A 13,744-nucleotide genomic window follows, 5' to 3' on the forward strand; every position below is an offset into this window, starting at 1 on the left:
TACAAATTTCACTTTAAACTCAACATTGTAACATTGTGTGTTGGTTGATAACATAGATGTAATATGTGTGTACATATAGATAGATATGGCATTAAAGATAGGAGTGTGGTCATACACAGTTGTAAGATCCTCAAATTTCATGTAAAGTGGAACATTATTGAATCTTAGTAGACTGTGAAAAGTAAAAGAATGTGATATTCTTAGAGAAACCATATAATATAATTTGGAGAGATTTAGCTAAAAAGCTTAACTATTAATTACCTTCCAAATTCTAATAAACACGAACAAAGTAAAAAAGGAGAAACAGGAAAAAATTGGAATAATCAATAAACAGAAAACAGTACAAATATATTGAACCATATCATTAATTATCTTAAAAGTAAGTGAAACAAAGTACAGAGGCTTCAAGATTTATAAGATGAGAAAAGACACCACTATATGCTTCCATAAAAGACTTAAGCTGAGGATAAATGAATGGAGGACTACACACAATAAATATAGAAACATATTAACAAAGATAAATGTTGAATAATGAAGAGATGGTCAACTTATCAGAAACATAAATAGAAGCTTCTGTGTAGTATTAGGGCTTTAAGATAAATTTTAAAACTTTAGCTTATAAGAATAAGAAATAAATATGTTTCATTTCAGCAACTGACATAACACCTAGCAATAAAAATCAGTGAAAATAATATTTAAATAATATTTTAAACCATGTAGGGCCAAGTGACAGCTATAAAGCTACACCAAATATATACAATATGCATCATTTACACAAAAATTGGCCATACACTAGATCATAAAAGGATTCTCAATAAATACATAAGATTTTAAATGACTATGTTATTTGTTCTGGAGTATATGTTCTCTGAGAATGAAATTAAGTTAGAGATCAGTAAGATACATAGAACATTCTAGACTTTTGGAAAGTGTATAACACATTTGTTAATAGCCCAAGGTCAAAATAAAAAGTTACAAGAAAATAGGAAATAGTTTGCACTGAAAAGATTATGAAAATAAAACACTGAAAAGATTATGAAAATAAAACAGACGCTGGGTGCGGTGGCTCATGCCTATAATCCCAGCACTTTGGGAGGCCAAGGTGGGTGGATCACCTGAGGTCAGGAGTTTGAGACCTGCCTGACCAACATGGAGAAACCCCGTCTCTACTAAAAATACAAAATTAGCCCCGCATGGCGGCATATGCCTGTAATCCCAGCTACTCGGGAGGCTGAGGCAGGAGAATTGCTTGAACCCTGGAGGCGGAGTTTGCAGTGAGCTGAGATCACGCCATTGCACTCCAGCCTGGGAATCAAGAACGAAACTTTGTCTCAAAAATAGAAAAAAATAAAAAAGAAAAGGAAACAGATGATGAACAGGATGCAGAAAAGCAGTGCTCAGAAACAAATTTAACACTTGAAATATTTATATTAGAAAATTACAAATATCTACAATTCTAACATGATTCTAATTTAAGAAGCAGAAAAAAAACAAAATAAATCTAAAAAATGGAAGAAAATAAATGAAAGAAAATTAACAGTAGAACTAAATGTATAAAACAGGAAATTAAAAAAACATTTGGCTCACTGAAAAAGATCAATAAAATTTTGAAATGACAAGCTATAAAAATGATTATGACCATAGATATATATATATATATAGTAAATCTGAACTCAAGTCATTCTCAGACTTTATCTCTGCCAGGACTTTTCCTTCCTTTTTCTACCTAAACTCCAGAGCTACATTGATTTGGCTTTAATTTACCAAGGATACAATGTTACTGCAAGTCTTAGCATCATATTCCCTATTCTTTTATTATTGGTTCTACTACTACCAAAAGTAGTACTAACACTACAGCACACTGAAAATTCCTTTAAGTTTCTTAATCAATGCAAAGGTATTGGGAAGCAAACACGTATGTTCTTTTCTTACCCATAGGAAGTAGAGCAGGGGTCTGCAACCCCCAGGCCATAGATGGATACCGGTCCATGCCCTGTTAGGAGGTGGGCCACACAGCAGGAAATCAACAGCAGGCAAGTGAGCATTACCGCCTGAGCTCTACCTGAGCTCTGCCTGAGCTCTGATCCTGTCAGATCAGCAGGTGCACTAGATTCTTATAGGGGCCTGAATTCTATTGTAAACTGCACATGTGAGGATGTAGATTGCCCACGCCTTATGAGAATCTAATTAATGCCTGATGATTTGAGGTGGAAAAGTTTCATCCTGATATCATTGCCCACCACACCCTGCCTGTGGAAAAATTGTTTTCCACAGAACGGGTCCCTGGTGCCAAAAAGGTTGGGGACCAGGGCCATAGAGGATGGCTTCTAAACATTTTGTTTATTAAGAATCTTGCATCCATTAAAGAAGAAAAAATCTTTTTCATGTAGGGTGAATATGATTACAGGTATAAATATGTATATATGAAATAGATGATACTCTGTTTCAAGTAAAAAATAAAAAGGGGCACTTTTTTTTCCTAAGTAAAATAAATCTCTTTAAGTTTTAATACAAAACCATTTTTTAAAAGCTAAAATTAAGGCAAAGACTTTCTGAATTGTTTTTAAACTTTTATCTTGTTTAGCAAGATCATTTTAAAATTACGACATGTGTGTGACTGTATCTTTTTACATCTGCTATGCTCTCAGTCTTTATATTGCATGTTTGACACAGGCTCCATTGTTGAGATATAATTTACACTCTGAAGGACCATGAGACAATAATCCTTGCCTACATTTTAATTGGAATTTAATTACATTAAGTAGCCTGTTTATTAAAATATCTGTTCTTAAAAAGATTCTACAATAATCCCTTCTCATTCAATTCATAATCAAATTTGAGGCTATTATTTATTTCAGAGTTTTGTCATATCAGCAGTACTAATCTAGATGATAGATTAAATTTGGGTCTGTGTGTGCATCACAATTATTTATGCATGGGTTTGTGTATCTCAATTATGTGTACATATATTTCAGAATTATACACGTATAATGTGTATGTGCATGTGTATATCAGAATTCTATATGTATGTGTGTTTCTATCAGAACTATATGTGCATATCAAAAATATGTAGGTATCAGATATATATTAGAATTTTCTCATGCTTAATTTTTATTGCATATTTTTTCAAATAACAGTTTCTGAATAGTAATAATATATCTTCATTTTTCTATATATAAACTTAAACACAATGTCTAGTAATTTCCCCAAAGGTCAGAAGACAAGTTCTTAATCAAATCTGGCTTTTGCCATTTAAGATTTACATTTAGTCCATTCAGGAAGAACTGTTGTTTCCTCTCTGTCATCAATGATCATACGCATGTGTTTGGTGGTGGTTCTAGAACAGTTTCTATTTTAAGCCTGTTGTCTGGAATAATTCTTATTATTCCCCCTTCTTACTCTTAAATATTCCTGTGTTTGAATAATAATGTAAGTGGTCTTCAGCCTCTAGCAGCATTTTATTTGTAAGGTTTATGCATCACCATGTCATCAGCAGTAGATACCTAGCCTCTTTCAACTCATCACCATGCGCCTACTAAGATATGAGCCATATCTTTCTCACTCTGATTTTATCCACCTAGATTTCCTGGAGTACTACTCCAGTGACTCTTTTGTCCAGTCACTGGTCTGGGCAAACTAAATTGTCTTCTTTCAGACAACAAAGTGTCCATAAATCTGCTGGCTTTTTCAATCATTTTTTATTCCTCTCTGGCATATGTGAAAATTTGGATCTTCACTTAAGACTCTCTCAAATTATAGGAATATGGGGATGAAAGGAGCACTATGACTCTCTCTGCTTAGACCCATGATGCCACCCCTTGTATTCTACTGACCCTATCCTATTATGAATAGGTGCACAGAAAATATTTACTTTCAAAATCTTGCCTTGGAGGTTAGTATATTTCTTCTCAGTGTTTGGATTACTGACCTTACCTGGAAGTTGATTTTTCTCCCCATCCAGGTCTAGACCTCTAGGTAGAATTGGGCACAGAGTCCTCATCACTGAATCAAAATATCTTGTAGCCTATTGATAGCAGCAGGAGACAGATGAATTCTGAGACAGACAGGGATGGGTCTCCAGTGAAACCTGACCTTCAAGCCAAAGACAATTTAAAGTCTGAAAGCTGAGCTGCCAGTTCCAGATGGAGTCCATGACTGGAGTGAGAACTTCCTTGATGCCTTTTAGCCAATTGAACGGTGCTTTTTCCAGGCCCGTATGGACAATTCAGCACACACTTACCCATTATGAGCCCATAAAAACCCAGGACTCAGCCTCGCAGATGGCTACCTGCTTTTGAGCCCCCTCTCAAACAGAAGGATACCCACTCTGGGTCCCTTCTTATGTTGAAAGCTTTTCTGTCACTCGATAAAAATCTTCTCTGCCTTGGTCACTCTCTGGTGTTCATGTACCTCAGTCTTCGTGGTCATGGGACAAGAACCCAGAACCCGCTGAGCTGTAACACTATTACCTTCCCTCTGGCTCTTGTTTAACAGGGGAGAAAAAGCTGCTGGGTGCCACATGCTCTCACTGGCCAAGCTGTAGGCAGTGGAATTGAATAAGATGTGATACTTCCTGGGGACTCAGACCTCTGTACTTCTCACACAAAAGGTGTTAACGCTCCTTGAAGCTCGGCAGTTGCTGGCATCTCCAAGTTTTTGGGTGACGCAGCATCCCCCTCATCCACACACTGGGACCCAAGGCAGAAGCCAGTCGCAACACACCAGGACTAGCCGCAGGTTGAGCGCAAAGCCACTGCAGGCACAGAATCCTGGCTGATAGTGCGAGCAGCAGAGCACAGCATGCCAGGCTGAGTGGGTAGAGTGAGCCCAGCTGGCTTGAGCAAAGCCTGGGCAGAGGCACTGCCAGCCATGGAGAATTCCAGTTGGCAAAGTGGCACCAAAGAACCCCATGGTAATATTATAACTCTTTGTTTCCTCTAGCTCAGAAAATAGTTATTTAGTCCACATAATGTTTAGGGGGGCACAATGTGCATGCAAAAGAAAAGTTCAAATTTATCCCACTTGTTTTCTATCAAAATAACTATGTGAAACTGCTAAAATTCAAGAGTTTTTGAAGAGGGGGTATATTATGGTCCCAACATTAGCTCTTTCACTTAGAGGAAAAAAGCAGCTATATGAGTAAAGTATGCCAAATAAAGAGTGGAGTTGAAACACAGGGAGAAAAATAATTTTTAGTTAAGAATTCACTGTTCCATCACTCCATTTTAGATAGCGGAGTGGGGCTAAGATAGTTTAAGCAACATGGTCACAAACTAGTAGCTTATTAAGATAATTATATGGTAGCACAAAGTAAGGAAAACAAAGTTTAAGGTGTCTTTAGTTTTTACATATTGCACAATATATTGCTATACATGATCAGAAAATGAGAGATTCCTAATACACAGGGCCCCAAAATAGAAAAAAATTGTTTATCACTATAGGCAGTCAACATGGGTATAAAAAAAGTGAAGCCAGTCACCTGCAGGAACAGAACCAGTAGTGAGGTCATAGCTACAAAGTTTGGAACCTCTCTTAAAAGAAGAGTGCAGCTATAGCTTTTCAAAATTTTCAAAAAGAGAGCTCTCATGGCACCACTGCACTCCAGCCTGGGCAACAGAGTGAGACTCCATCTCAAAAAATAAAATAAAATAAAATAAAAAAAACACAATGAGTAATTTCTGACTATAATTTATTTCATATGAGAAAGTAACAGACTTTGTTGAAAGGCCATTTGAGAGTAATACTTATCATTTGCTTGTGTCAACTTAGAACTTTGAAATTTCCAAAAGATAGTAACAATTTTGTTGGGTTATTAAAAAGGATAAAGTAGTCAGCCTTCCTTGATTTTCATTATTGTTCTTTGAGTGTTGCTCATGGTTTGTGTTTGATTCCTTCCTTTTTTGGTGTTTATTACTTTTGCTGTTTATTCATTAGGGTAAGAGTAAAAGCTCATGGTATGATAATCTTTACAGGAAATTACTTTCCCTCTCTTAACATACCCCTACAGATATACTAACCTAAAAATAGAATTTTGCTCATGCCTTTCATTGCGTAGCTGAGCAAAAATTCACCTGACTCTTCAATTTCAGAATCATTATGTATTTGAACTCTGTGTATGGCTTCATGATATAATGTAGTGGAATACTGAAAGAGAATCTATCCAGCATTGTCACATAGTTGTTATTTTATTATTTATTTATTTATTTTTTGAGACGGAGTCTCGCTCTGTCACTGAGGCTGGAGTGCAGCGGCTGATCTTGGCTCACTGCAAACTCTGCCTCCCGGTTCAGGCCATTCTCTTGCCTCAGCCTCCGAGTAGCTGGGACTACAGGCGCCCGCCACCACGCCCAGCTAATTTTTTGTATTTTTAGTAGAGACAGGGTTTCACCATGTTAGCCAGGGTGGTCTCGATCTCCTGACCTCGTAATCTGCCCGCCTCGGCCTCCCGAAGTGCTGGGATTACAGGCGTGAGCCACCGCGCCTGGCACATATAGTTGCCATTTTAAACCTGAATATAGTAATTTTGAGGATAATGACATACGTCAGGGAAAAGAAAAGAAACTACCATTGAAATATTATTATTGGGTATTCTGTAGTTTTTAAAAAGTAAATCATGTAATAAAAACTTAAAATGCCAAAAACCATCAAGGCACCAAATACCTAATTAGATAACCAAAGGCAAATCTACTAACATTTCATTTCAAAACTTGCATTTTATACAAGCATTTTCTTGCTTTTTTTTTTTTTTTTAGAGTCTCACTCTGCCCCCGAGGCTGGAGTGCAGTGGCACGATCTTGGCTCAATGCAAGCTATGCCTCCTGGGTTCACGCCATTCTCCAGCCTCAGCCTCCCGAGTAGCTGGAACTACAGGCATCTGCCACCAAGTTCGGCTAATTTTTATTTTTTATTGTATTTTTAGTAGAGACGGGGTTTTACAGTGTTATCCATGATAGTCTCGATCTCCTGACTTCGTGATCCGCCCGCCTTGCCTCACAAAGTGCTGGGATTACAGGCGTGAGCCACCGCGCCCGGCCACAAGCATTTTCTTAAATAAGTGAGGTGAAACAACAAAATCACCTGAAGCAAGATTCAAATAGGATACAGGAGTAACTAAATCTTAAAGTTAAAAATATCAGAATACATCTAGCAAAAAAAGATTTAAAATATTACATATATTTAAAAATCAATATAATATTATGGGCATACATATTTTGTTGACAATTTAAAAAATATTTAGCAGGTACTTGAATATTTGAAATTATATAAAACCAATTAAAATGTATTTGGGAGAAAATGCAGGTATTTCAGGTAACATAATCAGAGTACACTTAAAGCCTTAGAGAAATTAAAAAAAAAAAAACAAAACTTCACAGTATCACTATGTTTGACAATTCTGATTACTCATAGATTAAAAAATTAAGTCATTATAGGATACTAGAAGTCTCAACTGATTGAAAACACAACCTTGTATTATATTCTAGTATAATGCATACTAATTATATGCATACCAGCATATATTAAAGAATCAAACATTTCAGGCCAATTTTTATTGGGAAATTTTTGTCTTCCACCTATTTCTGTCAGAAATTTATTAACCAAGGTGTTGGTAATGAAGTAAAATTCACATGACATAAAATTCACCACTTTAAAAAATATAATTCAGCCACATTAGGTACATATATAATGTTGTTTAACCACCACCATCTATTTTCAAAACATTTTTTTCGTCTCAGAAGAAAATGCAATACCCATTAAATAATCACTCCCCATTGTTCCCTCCCCTCAGTCTCTGAACACCATCATTTTGCTTTTTGTCCCTATGGATTTACCTGTTCTGAATGTTACACACAAATAGAATCCTAAATATGTATATGTGTTTATACACACACACACACACACACACACGCACCATATTTTGTTTATTCATTAATCTGTTGATGAACATTTGGCATGTTTTCACTTTTGGCTACTGTCAGTAGTCTTTCCAAAATGTCTTGGGGAAGTAAATATCTTGAAGTGGAATTGCTGTGTAATATGATTATTCTATGTTTAAATTTGACAGAAGAACTGCCAAAATTCCCACCATGGCTGCAACACTATACATTCCTATCAGCGACGTGCAAAGGATTCCAATTTCTACATATCTTTCCAAACACTTTTTATTTTCTTTTTAAAAAGTCATTATAGTCATTCATGGATTTGAAATCGTATCTCATTGTAGTTTTGATTTGTATTTCCCTAATGGTCAGTGATGTTAAACACCTTTTATGAATTTTAAGCGAGGTCTTTTATGATAATATTTTCCCAGTGTGATACTGCCAGTTTTTCCCCCCATGGTAAAGGATAATTATGAACATTGCAGAAATTTCCAAACTCTCTAAAATATGATTACTTTTAAAAAGATATAATTAAAAATGTGTATTAAAATCACCTTAACAAAATTCAATGACAAAGCCTGAAAATATTTAAAATGTCTTAGCTTCATTTTAATGTGAAAAAACATACAAATTCATAAGCAAACTCTAAAAATGCGGCCAATAAGCAAACAATAAGGCTTGATAATGTATATACACATTAAAATGCATAAGTAGCCATATTTAGCATGCTTGAACTCTAAAATGAAAAATCAAAACTGATGAATTTATGGTATATACGTAAGGTACGAATGTAAACTTTCTGAGAAACTACTTTTATAATGTGTATTAAGAGTCTTCAAACACCTTCATTCCAATTGATCTCAGGATTTCTTTGTAAAATTTATCCAACAAATCATCAGATAAAGTAAAAACATCAATAAATATCCACCTCACCAAAATATTATTTATCTCTGAGTAGTAAATATTATGCTCCTGTTTGTCGTAGTTTTAGCACTGCTCAAAGGTTAGTTTGGTTCAAGTAAAATGAAGTTTTTTTCTGGATTAAAAATGGTTGACTGTGGGCATTTACGTATGGTGTAACCTATATAATACTTACGTTAAAAAAATTATAGTAAAAAAAGTGTTAGAACTCAATATTAGAAAAACATGCACCAAATTTGTTTGGTTTTGGTGAATTATAAGATGTGGTGGCTGGTGGTGTTTTTGCCCACCATTCTGTTTGTTACCCTTCCTCTATAATTTTAATGCCTTTCTTTGAAGAACTGGTATATTTTCCATAGTATATTCCAGCTACATCTAAACTTACAGGATAAAATACATATCATTTAGCTTTTGTTGCATAACAAAACATCTCAAAGCTTAATGTCTCTGAACAAAATCGAATTTATTTGCTTAAAATCCTGTGGATCAGCCAGGTGTTATTTTAGACTGGTCTAAGTGGGCTGATCTCTGTGGTAAGCTAATAGCTTGCTTGACTGTGACGGGATGGTCAAAGATATCCTCACCCTTATACCTGGGGTCTCATCACTGACTTATGGGATTGCTGAGGCCTGTCTATACATGGTCTTTCCTCCCCAAATGGGCAAACTTTGGATTATTCACATAGTGGAAAAGCGTAGGGTAGAAATAAAGGGGCAAGCCCAGAGCACAAGCACTTTTCAGTTCTCTGCTAGTATCATAATTGCTAATGACAATTAGATGAAATAATAAGACCCAAGTCCAGATTCAAGAGTGGAAAATAGACTCCATTTCTTCGTGGGATAAACTGCAAATTATTATATTTTCCAATCAGAACGGAAGTGTTTTTCTGTTGTGGTGTGTTGTTTTTCCAATTTACTCACAGGGACTAAACATCTGATTCTGAGCATCTTAATATATGAAAGTAAATGGTGGCAGAATGAATGTGGCTTATTACTTCCACGCCTTTTATTGAATCTGGAAAGCATGAGTCTTCCATTAGGGAGATTGTTGGCTATATGTGAAGAATATTCAAATTTCTGTTAAATAATAGTAACTGTGTGTTTGAGTGTCCTTAAAAAGATATCTGTGAGAGACCTGCAGACCATTTTCTTTCCTATCCTAATAACAACAAGCTTTGAAGATGAGTGGTGAAGGTGGGTCTGAATTACCACATCAAATTTACTGTGAATGACTCCGCTTTCACAACTTTGAAATCAATGGACTGATGCAGAAGTAAGAGTATGCCCATTTTAAATGCTTACAATGTTTTCAAGTCTGTCATATGTGAATTTTTGTTCTATTGAACACTGCAGCAATGAGTTTGAAACTTTTTTTTTTTTTTTTTTTTTTCTGAGACGGAGTCTCGCTCTGTCGCCCAGGCTGGAGTGCAGTGGCGCGATCTCAGCTCACTGCAAGCTCTGCCTCCTGGTTTCACGCCATTCTCCTGCCTCAGCCTCTCCGAGTAGCTGGGACCACAGGCGCCCGCCACCACGCCCGGCTAATTTTTTATATTTTTAGTAGAGACGGGGTTTCACCGTGGTCTCGATCTCCTGACATTGTGATCTGCCCGCCTCGGCCTCCCAAAGTGCTGGGATTACAAGCGTGAGCCACCGCGCCCAGCCGAGTTTGAAACTTCAAAGTGGCACTCATAAGAGAAGAGGTAGTGCCTTGTGGACTACTTTAAGAAAGCACAATAGGATATCTACACCATTACTTAGTTTCTGGATATCACCCATAGCATTGCATTTAGAGCATTAATAAAGATTGTAGTAGAAAACATTGGGGTAAATTAAATAAATAAACCAGTGTATTTGAGCAGCTAGTGCAAAGAGCCTAAACTATGAATGCACACTAGAAGATGTCAATAAATTGTAAGAAGATAAACCTAGAAGAAGTGGGTAGTAGAAATCTGTAACAGAAAAAGATTAATAAACTCAAAAATTTGTATTGACTCTAGTAGAACTCCAAAATTGAATATCTGAAATTAGTTATGATACATGTAAATTGGGAATAATAACACTTATTTGCTATTTTGGTGAAGATTTATTTGAAGCACTAAAAAAAAAAACGCATTTTCCTAAACACAAGTTTAATAAATAATGCTTTATTGTCTACTATAGAGAGCTGAAACACAACTTCTTAAGACAATAACAATCACTGACACCAGAGTCTTAGCTATAAGAAGAGAGAGGTTTGAAGCTCAGGAATTTGGAATAGAATAGGATTGGCATTGAATTGAGATAAAAGTATTCAGGAAGGGATCTAGTAAATTAAATACTGTATTAAATTGGCTTACCAACTTTTTCAGAGGAGTAAACTCAAGAATCTATGAACAAAGACTAATTTTATGGGATGTAGTATGTTCATTTTCATGAATGTACATATTTGTTTCTAAGAGACTTTCAGGCTTAATTATCAAAATAACAGGAATTTATAGTTAGAAATGCTAAATTCTCTTCACAAAGTACTTTAGGTATTTAGAAGCAGAGCTGAAATCATATTTTATGTATTCCTAGTTATATATTCAATTAGTTGGACTTATTCAAAAATTCCTGATTGAGTTGAAACAGAGCAGGTATTGAATTGGTTATTGTACGGAGTGAACCATATATGCTAATATAAAATTCAGTGCCCAAGTAAAAATATTTAATTTTAGATGAAGTTTTTCCCAATGAATAACATTTTTAACAGCCCATTTCTAGAAAAAATATAATGGAAGAATTGGCAGTTAGACTAATGAGTTTAAATTTTTATATCCCAAATAATTTTGTTTTGTATACAATATGTACCTTCAAATAAATTTGTTTTAATAATAAAGAGAAATAGTGCTCACGGATTGCTTGAAGTCAACAGCACATTGCTGTTACATGTGGTTCTTTAAAAGTATGATGGTTCTTATTTTCTGTCAAACTCCCCTGAGCTTAAACGGAAACATGGCAACAAAACTTTGACAATTTCTCATAAAAGCAATTCTGAATGTGGTGAAATCTACTCTAAAATCTCAGTGTGAATATTGAACAACCAATTTATTATGGATAGATTTTTACCCATATAAATAACGTGAACGTCTAAAATAAAAAAAAAAAATCCTGATCAAGAATCTCTAACATACTTTAAAGTCAAAAATGGCAACAACATAAAAGCTCTATAGACCTGACAGTCTGATGAAAAAGTTCCCATTGTGGCACTATCTTTTAGAAAATATATAAATCAAGTGATTACAACCACTCTTTCTTTTTTAAATTGGCCTGTAAAGTTACTGGCAGAAAATCTTTAAATTCCAAATGAAAAATAATAATGCAATAACCACACTCAGCTATGACCTGAAAAAATGTATAACAATCAATGTAATAAAGACTGTCTAAACTTGAGTGTTTTTTTTTAAAGACAGAATAATACATCCATGTATAAAGGTCATTTTGCCAGCCAAATATTCTCTGCAGGGGAAAAAAATGCTGATAAACATTCATTTTTCTTAGGTTGTAATATATTTTTATATCGTAGAAATGCAAGAATTTTGTTTCCAATGTTTAAAATAATCCTCTGGGATATGAAAACATCTCTGCAGGAGGTTATTGTAAATATATGTATCATTCACCTTGTATGTTTGTGAGGAAAAAATATTTTTAAGCATTAAATATTCTAAACTACCATGAGTTTAAAAGTCTATGTTTGTGGAAAAATGAAAAAAAAAATAAAATTCTTGGCTGAGAAAAGCCTTTAATATAGACATACTATAATAATTTATGTTTATTCTGGATATCCATGCCTAGCAGAAGATCCCTTGTCTTTTCTTGAAGAACCATTGATATCGATACTTCAAACAAAAATCAAGAGATAGTCCACTATGTTCTAAACAGAAGTTTATACAAATTGTACAAAAAAGTTATTTATTATCTCTAAATTTTATATTAAAATTTTCACTAAAATGCTTTATAGTGAAGATACCATAGCTGTCCCTGTAAATTACATACCATTGCACACTACATAGATGGATCAGAAGGTATAGATGAATCTTTTAAAAAATTGAATTTCATGTTAACATGATGGCATACACTATTTGTGTTGAAGTTCTTTCCATTAAGCACATTTTTCGATGGATGTTGGGGCAGAGTATGGTTTTGGGATGAAACTGTTCCACCTCAGATTATCAGGCATTAGATTCTCATAAGGAGTGCACAACCTAGAGCCCTCACATGTACAGTTCATAATAGGGTTTGTGCTCCTATGAGAGGCTAATGCAGCTGCTAATCTGACAGGAGGCGAAGCTCAGGCAGTTGTGCTTGCTCGCCTGCCACTCACCTCTTTCTGAGCAACCTGGTTTCTAACAGGCCATGGACCAGTATCAGTCCATGGCCCAGGAGTTGGGGACCTTTTCTTTAGAGTAGTTTTTCTTATGTTATTGTGATATAGTATATAACATATAGTAGAAAATACACAAGTGTTAATGTCAATCCAAATTTAGAGTTAGACTGGGCTCTGCTACTTCTTACTCTGTGATCATGGGAAATTTTATTAACCTTTTTACTGTGTTATTTGTATCACATCTGGGAAGGTTGTTGAGAATTACATCTAGTGCTTGTAAATCCCTTGCTATGTCATAAGTATTCAATAGATTATAGATAATTTAGTTACAGTATTCTACATTAATATTGAACCTATTATTATTGAAACCTTAATTTCTTGGTCTGAACTTTTATTTATTGAGGGCCTATTATATGCTTGAAATGAAAAAGAGCTAAAAACACCAAAATGAAAACACAGACAAATAACCCCCTTCTCTTAGAATCTTTCTGGCAGAAAAGAGAAACATTAAATATATCTGTCAGTAAAATTTTGTGAGTGGTTTAATCCAGAAACATATCAGCATAGCATAGGGGTATAAATTAAGGATATCTAGGGATATC

At 35.0% G+C, this 13,744-nt stretch overlaps 1 long non-coding RNA gene across 1 annotated transcript in view; it reads right to left on the reverse strand.

Annotated features, from left to right (window-relative positions):
* The window catches only part of LOC134807013 (uncharacterized), a 346,197-nt gene that overhangs the window by 53,924 nt on the left and 278,529 nt on the right, over window positions 1-13,744 (reverse strand). The window lies entirely within an intron of this gene.

Source organism: Pan troglodytes, chromosome 3, assembly GCF_028858775.2.
Source record: "Pan troglodytes isolate AG18354 chromosome 3, NHGRI_mPanTro3-v2.0_pri, whole genome shotgun sequence".
In the NCBI taxonomy this organism is placed as follows: domain Eukaryota; kingdom Metazoa; phylum Chordata; class Mammalia; order Primates; family Hominidae; genus Pan; species Pan troglodytes.